Here is an 8,087-nt window from a genome sequence, read left to right on the forward strand (position 1 = left end):
TTTTTATTTTTATTTACACTCTGTTTTTTTTTTTTATTGGAAAAGGGGGGTGATTCAAACTTTTAATAGGGGAGGAGTTAAATGATCTTTATTCACTTTTTTTTTTGCAGTGTTATAGGTCCCATAGGGACCTATAACACTGCACACACTGATCTTCATCATTGATCACTGGTTTCTCATAAGAAACCAGTGATCAACGATTCTGCCGCATGACTGCTCATGCCTGGATCTCAGGCACTGAGCAGTCATTCGGCGATCGGACAGCGAGGAGGCAGGTAGGGGCCCTCCCGCTGTCCTGTCAGCTCTTTGGGATGCCGCGATTAGCCGCGGCTATCCCGAACAGCTCGACTGAGCTAGCCGGCCACTTTCGGTTTCGCTTTTAGCCGCTCTGAGCGCGCGGCTAAAGGGTTAATAGCGCGCGGCGCCGCGATCGGCGCTGCACGCTATTAGAGGCGGGTCCCGGCTTCACTATGACGCCGGGCCCGCCGTGATATGACGCGGGGTTACTGTGTAACCCCGCGTTATATCAGGAGAGCAGGACCAAGGACGTACCGGTACGTCCTTGGTCCTTAAGGGGATACTTGGTCACATGTTACTTATATGTCCACTTAAAATATAGGATAGTTAATTTAAAACCTTAGCTACCCCATTTGGGAGGGTTGGGGTTTTTGTTTAAAGTCCCATGCAAATCTATGGGAAATGTATGTTCCCACATAACTTCCGTACGGCTGGAGATATTTCAATACCTGGTACACATATTATGGGTCGGGATAGGAGGTCGGGATAGGAGGTTGGGATAGGAGGTTGAGATAGGAGGACGGGATAGGAGGTCGGGATAGGAGGTCGAGATAGGAGGTCGGGATAGGAGGTCGGGATAGGAGGTCGGGATAGGAGGTCGGGATAGTAGGTTGGGATAGGGGGTTGAGATAGGAGGGCGGGATAGGAGGTCGAGATAGGAGGTCGATATAAGAGGGCGGGATAGGAGTTCGGGATCGGAGGTCAAGATAGGAGGACAGGGTAGGAGGTCGGGATCGGAGGTTGAGGTAGGAGGTTGAGATAGGAGGATGGGAAAGGAGGACGAGAAAGGAGGACGGGATAGGAGGTCGGGATAGGAGGTCGAGATAGGAGGCCGAGATAGGAGGACGGGATAGGAGGTCGAGATAGGAGGTCAAGATATGAGGACGGGATAGGAAGACGGGATAGGAGGTCGGGATAGTTGATCAGGATAGGAGATCAAGATAGGAGGAAGGGATGGGAGGATGGAATAGGGGGTCGGGATAGGAGGTCGAAATAGGAGGTCAAGACAGGAGATCGAGATAGGAGGTCGAGATAGGAGGACGGGATAGGAGGTCTGGATAGGAGGTCAGGATATGGGGTTGGGATATGACAAAAATATATAAGGACGGGATATGAAGTCTAAAGCTTCCTCTGTTGATTTTCCTCCACAACAAGGATTAGGAAAGAAAAACCGGGCAACGCTGGGTACTCAGCTAGTATACATTTCATCTTGTTTCAATATTACATGTGCCTTGTATTTATAGATCTTGATCGCTAGTTCTTTTGTCTTAGTTTTACACTTACTGTTTAGTGTCTCACTAGCTGCTCGGTCTTCACATTGTTTTATTAGGATCAGAAAGCCATCCCCCTTCTCCTTTCTTTTTGTAAATTATAAAGATTATTATAAATCACCTGAGGACACTCTCCCCAGACAATAAATCATCATCATTAACCCTCGGGCAAAACATATGCGGACTTCAATATACATCTATGCAGAAGAAATAAAGCAGCAAGGGGCCATGTAAGAACCACAGGGACCAAACCATCTAATGAGAGTCCGAATCTCTACACATACATGCACATGCGACTCAGCTCAACATGAAGGGTTTTTTTTATGAACATCTTGACAGACACCTCTAGCAGCAGTTTGTCTCCCGGCACAACCAATGCTAAAATTAAGCCTATTGTTACGCCGAGCGCTCCGGGTCCCCGCTCCTCCCCGGAGCGCTCGCAGCATCCTCTCATTCGCAGCGCCCCGATCAGACCTGCTGACCGGGTGCGCTGCAATATCACTCCCAGCCGGGATGCAATTCGCGATGCGGGAGGCGCCCGCTCGCGATGCGCATCCCGGCTCCCGTACCTGACCCGTTCCCCGTCTGTCTTGTCCCGGCGCGCGGCCCCGCTCCTTAGGGCGCGCGCGTGCCGGGTCTCTGCAATTTAAAGGGCCACTGCGCCACTGATTGGTGCAGCAGGCTTAATCAGTATGTTCACCTGTGCACTCCCTACTTATACCTCACTTCCCCTGCACTCCCTCGCCGGATCTTGTTGCCATTGTGCCAGTGAAAGCGTTCCTTGTGTGTTCCTAGCCTGTGTTCCAGACCTCCTGCCGTTGCCCCTGACTACGATCCTTACTGCCTGCCCTGACCTTCTGCTACGTCCGACCTTGCTCTTGTCTACTCCCTTGTACCGCGCTTATCTTCAGCAGTCAGAGAGGTTGAGCCGTTGCTGGTGGATACGACCTGGTTGCTACCGCCGCTGCAAGACCATCCCGCTTTGCGGCGGGCTCTGGTGAATACCAGTAGCAACTTAGAACCGATCCACCAACACGGTCCACGCCAATCCCTCTCTGGCACAGAGGATCCACCTCCAGCCAGCCGAATCGTGACAGTAGATCCGGCCATGGATCCCGCTGAAGTCCCACTGCCAGTTGTTGCCGACCTCACCACGGTGGTCGCCCAGCAGTCGCAACAGATAGCGCAACAAGGCCACCAGCTGTCTCAACTGACCGTGATGCTACAGCAGCTATTACCACAGATTCAGCAACAATCTCCTCCGCCAGCTCCTGCACCTCCTCCGCAGCGAGTGGACGCTTCCGGCCTACGATTTTCCTTGCCGGATAAATTTGATGGGGACTCTAAGTTTTGCCGTGGCTTTCTTTCGCAATGTTCCCTGCACTTGGAGATGATGTCGGACCAGTTTCCTACTGAAAGGTCTAAGGTGGCTTTCGTAGTCAGCCTTCTGTCTGGGAAAGCTCTGTCATGGGCCACACCGCTCTGGGACCGCAATGACCCTGTCACTGCCTCTGTACACTCCTTCTTCACAGAGATTCGTAGTGTCTTTGAGGAACCTGCCCGAGCCTCTTCTGCTGAGACTGCCCTGCGGAACCTGGCCCAGGGTAATTCTTCTGTTGGCGAGTACGCCATCCAATTCCGTACTCTTGCCTCCGAATTATCCTGGAATAATGAGGCCCTCTGTGCAACCTTTAAAAAAGGCCTATCCAGCAACATTAAAGATGTGCTGGCCGCACGAGAAATTCCTGCTAACCTGCATGAACTTATTCATCTTGCCACCCGCATTGACATGCGTTTTTCCGAAAGGCGTCAGGAGCTCCGCCAGGATATGGACTTTGTTCGCACGAGGCGGTTTCTCTCCCCGGCTTCTCTCTCCTCTGGTCCTCTGCAATCCGTTCCTGTGCCTCCCGCCGTGGAGGCTATGCAAGTTGACCGGTCTCGCTTGACACCTCAAGAGAGGACACGACGCCGCATGGAGAATCTTTGCCTGTACTGTGCCGGTACCGAACACTTCTTGAAGGATTGTCCTATCCGTCCTCCCCGCCTGGAAAGACGTACGCTGACTCCGCACAAAGGTGAGACAGTTCTTGATGTGAACTCTGCTTCTCCACGCCTTACTGTGCCTTTGCGGATATCTTCTTCTACCTTCTCCTTCTCTGCTATGGCCTTCTTGGATTCCGGATCTGCAGGAAATTTTATTTTGGCCTCTCTCATCAACAGGTTCAACATCCCGGTGACCAGTCTCGCCAGACCCCTCTACATCAATTCTGTTAACAATGAAAGATTGGACTGTACCGTGCGTTACCGCACGGAACCTCTCCTAATGTGCATCGGACCCCATCACGAAAAAATTGAATTTTTGGTCCTCTCCAACTGCACTTCAGAAATTCTTCTTGGATTACCGTGGCTTCAACGCCATTCCCCAACCCTTGATTGGTCCACAGGAGAAATCAAGAACTGGGGTACTTCTTGTCACAGGGACTGTCTTAAACCGGTTCCCAGTACTCCCTGTCGTGACCCTGTGGTTCCCCCGGTATCCGGTCTTCCTAAGGCTTATATGGACTATGCTGATGTTTTTTGCAAAAAGCAAGCAGAGACTTTACCTCCTCACAGGCCTTATGACTGTCCTATTGACCTCCTCCCGGGTACTACTCCACCCCGGGGCAGAATCTATCCTCTGTCTGCTCCAGAGACTCTAGCCATGTCGGAGTACATCCAGGAGAATTTAAAAAAGGGGTTTATCCGCAAGTCCCCCTCTCCTGCCGGAGCTGGATTTTTTTTTGTGTCCAAAAAAGATGGCTCCCTACGCCCTTGCATTGATTACCGCGGACTTAATAAAATCACGGTAAAAAACCGCTACCCCTTACCTCTTATCTCGGAACTCTTTGATCGCCTACAAGGCGCCCACATCTTTACCAAACTGGACTTAAGAGGTGCTTATAATCTCATCCGCATCAGGGAGGGGGACGAATGGAAGACTGCATTTAACACCAGAGATGGACACTTTGAGTATCTGGTCATGCCCTTCGGCCTGTGCAACGCCTCTGCCGTCTTCCAAGACTTTGTTAATGAAATTTTTTGTGATCTCCTATATTCCTGTGTTGTGGTTTATCTGGACGATATTCTGATTTTTTCTGCCAACTTAGAAGAACACCGCCAGCATGTCCGCATGGTTCTTCAGAGACTTCGGGACAATCAACTTTATGCCAAAATGGAGAAATGTCTCTTTGAATGTCAATCTCTTCCTTTCCTAGGATACTTGGTCTCTGGCCAGGGACTACAAATGGACCCAGATAAAGTTTCTGCCGTCTTAGATTGGCCACGCCCCTCCGGACTCCGTGCTATCCAACGTTTTTTGGGGTTCGCCAATTATTACAGACAATTCATTCCACACTTCTCCACTATTGTGGCCCCTATCGTGGCTTTAACCAAGAAAAATGCCAATCCTAAGTCCTGGTCTCCCCAAGCGGAAGACGCATTTAAACATCTCAAGTCTGCCTTTTCTTCTGCTCCCGTGCTCTCCAGACCTGACCCATCTAAACCCTTTCTATTGGAGGTAGATGCCTCCTCTGTGGGAGCTGGAGCTGTCCTTCTACAAAAAAATTCTTCCGGGCATGCTGTTACTTGTGTTTTTTTTTTTAGGACCTTCTCTCCGGTGGAGAGAAACTACTCCATTGGTGATCGAGAACTACTGGCCATTAAATTGGCGCTTGAGGAATGGAGGCACCTGCTGGAGGGATCAAAATTTCCAGTTATCATATACACTGATCACAAGAATCTCTCCTATCTCCAGTCTGCCCAACGACTGAACCCTCGCCAGGCTAGGTGGTCGTTGTTCTTTGCCCGTTTTAACTTTGAAATCCATTTTCGCCCTGCTGACAAGAACATTAGGGCCGATGCCCTCTCTCGTTCTTCTGATGCCTCTGAAGTAGAGGTCTCTCCGCAACACATCATTCCTCCGGACTGTCTGATCTCCACTTCTCCAGCTTCCATCAGGCAAACTCCTCCAGGGAAGACCTTCGTTTCTCCACGCCAGCGTCTCGGGATTCTCAAATGGGGACACTCCTCCCACCTTGCAGGCCATGCGGGCATCAAAAAATCCTTGCAACTCATCTCTCGATTTTATTGGTAGCCGACTCTGGAGACTGATGTTGTTGATTTCGTGCGGGCCTGTACTGTCTGTTCCCGGGATAAGACTCCTCGCCAGAAGCCTGCTGGTCTCCTTCATCCTCTGCCTGTTCCTGAACAGCCTTGGTCACAGATTGGTATGGACTTTATTATGGACTTGCCCTCATCCCGTGGCAACACAGTTGTTTGGGTGGTCGTTGATCGATTTTCCAAGATGGCACATTTTATTCCTCTTCCTGGTCTTCCTTCAGCGCCTCAGTTGGCAAAGCAATTTTTTGTACACATTTTTCGCCTTCACGGTTTGCCCACGCATATCGTCTCGGATAGAGGCGTCCAATTCGTGTCTAAATTCTGGAGGGCCCTCTGTAAACAGCTCAAGATCAAATTAAACTTCTCTTCTTCTTATCATCCCCAATCAAATGGGCAAGTAGAAAGAATTAATCAGGTCCTGGGTGACTATTTACGGCATTTTGTTTCCTCCCGCCAGGATGACTGGGCAGATCTTCTACCATGGGACGAATTCTCATACAACTTCAGAGTCTCCGAATCTTCTGCTAAATCCCCATTTTTCGTGGTGTACGGCCGTCACCCTCTTCCTCCCCTCCCTACTCCCTTGCCCTCTGGTTTGCCCGCTGTGGATGTGACTCGTGATCTTTCCACCATATGGAAAGAAACCCAAAATTCTCTTTTACAGGCTTCATCCCGGATGAAAAGATTTGCTGATAAAAAAAGAACTCCCCCCATTTTTGCTCCCGGAGACAAGGTATGGCTCTCCGCTAAATATGTCCACTTTCGTGTCCCCAGTTACAAACTGGGACCACGCTATCTTGGTCCTTTCAAAATCTTGTGCCAGATTAACCCTGTCTCTTACAAACTCCTTCTTCCTCCTTCTCTCCGTATTCCCAATGCCTTCCATGTCTCTCTCCTTAAACCACTCATCATTAACCGCTTCTCTCCCAAAGTTGTTTCTCCCACTCCTGTTTCCGGTTCATCTGACGTCTTCTCTGTGAAGGAGATTCTGGCCTCCAAGACTGTCAGAGGGAAAAGATTTTTTTTGGTGGATTGGGAAAACTGTGGCCCAGAGGAGAGATCCCGGGAACCTGAGGACAACATCCTAGACAAAAGTCTTATCCTCAGGTTCTCAGGCTCCAAGAAGAGGGGGAGACCCAAGGGGGGGGGGTACTGTTACGCCGAGCGCTCCGGGTCCCCGCTCCTCCCCGGAGCGCTCGCAGCATCCTCTCATTCGCAGCGCCCCGGTCAGACCTGCTGACCGGGTGCGCTGCAATATCACTCCCCGCCGGGATGCGATTCGCGATGCGGGAGGCGCCCGCTCGAGATGCGCATCCCGGCTCCCGTACCTGACCCGTTCCCCGTCTGTCTTATCCTGGCGCGCGCGGCCCCACTCCTTAGGGCGCGCGCGCGCCGGGTCTCTGCATTTTAAAGGGCCACTGCGCCGCTGATTGGCGCAGCAGGCTTAATCAGTATGTTCACCTGTGCACTCCCTACTTATACCTCACTTCCCCTGCACTCCCTCGCCGGATCTTGTTGCCATTGTGCCAGTGAAAGCGTTCCTTGTGTGTTCCTAGCCTGTGTTCCAGACCTCCTGCCGTTGCCCCTGACTACGATCCTTGCTGCCTGCCCTGACCTTCTGCTACGTCCGACCTTGCTCTTGTCTACTCCCTTGTACCGCGCTTATCTTCAGCAGTCAGAGAGGTTGAGCCGTTGCTGGTGGATACGACCTGGTTGCTACCGCCGCTGCAAGACCATCCCGCTTTGCGGCGGGCTCTGGTGAATACCAGTAGCAACTTAGAACCGATCCACCAACACGGTCCACGCCAATCCCTCTCTGGCACAGAGGATCCACCTCCAGCCAGCCGAATTGTGACACCTATTTGATGCTGATTTTCACCTCAACATCACAGAGGGACAGCCAGGAGGCCCCACACATATTAGATCATGCTATCTGTAAAACCAACATTAGATCCCACCAATGTGATCTATTGGGTTGTTAACCAGATTTCTTTGAAGCTAAAGTGGTTCTCTGGACTTTGACAATCGATAATCACAGAGAGGAATATTAGACTGTTGGGGGTCCTACTCTAAGCTGTTTGAAGGAGACACGGCGCTCCAGTGCTGTATCCTCTGCACTGTTTACATTGCCTCATCCTAGCACACTCCATACTTTTTGTAATGGCTGTGCTGGGTAATTTACCCGTGTTCCATTTATTACATACATCACAAATAAATAAATAAGCATATTTCAAATAAATGAAAACAGAGGAAACCGGAGATATTGAAGTTTGGTCTTCGCTCCACAGTCTGTATTTCCCTATACACTCAATATAATAAAACCTTTACATTTACATTGGAATTATTCTTATAATTGGATTT

The sequence above is a fragment of the Hyla sarda genome, chromosome 8 (assembly GCF_029499605.1).
Source record: "Hyla sarda isolate aHylSar1 chromosome 8, aHylSar1.hap1, whole genome shotgun sequence".
Classification (NCBI taxonomy): domain Eukaryota; kingdom Metazoa; phylum Chordata; class Amphibia; order Anura; family Hylidae; genus Hyla; species Hyla sarda.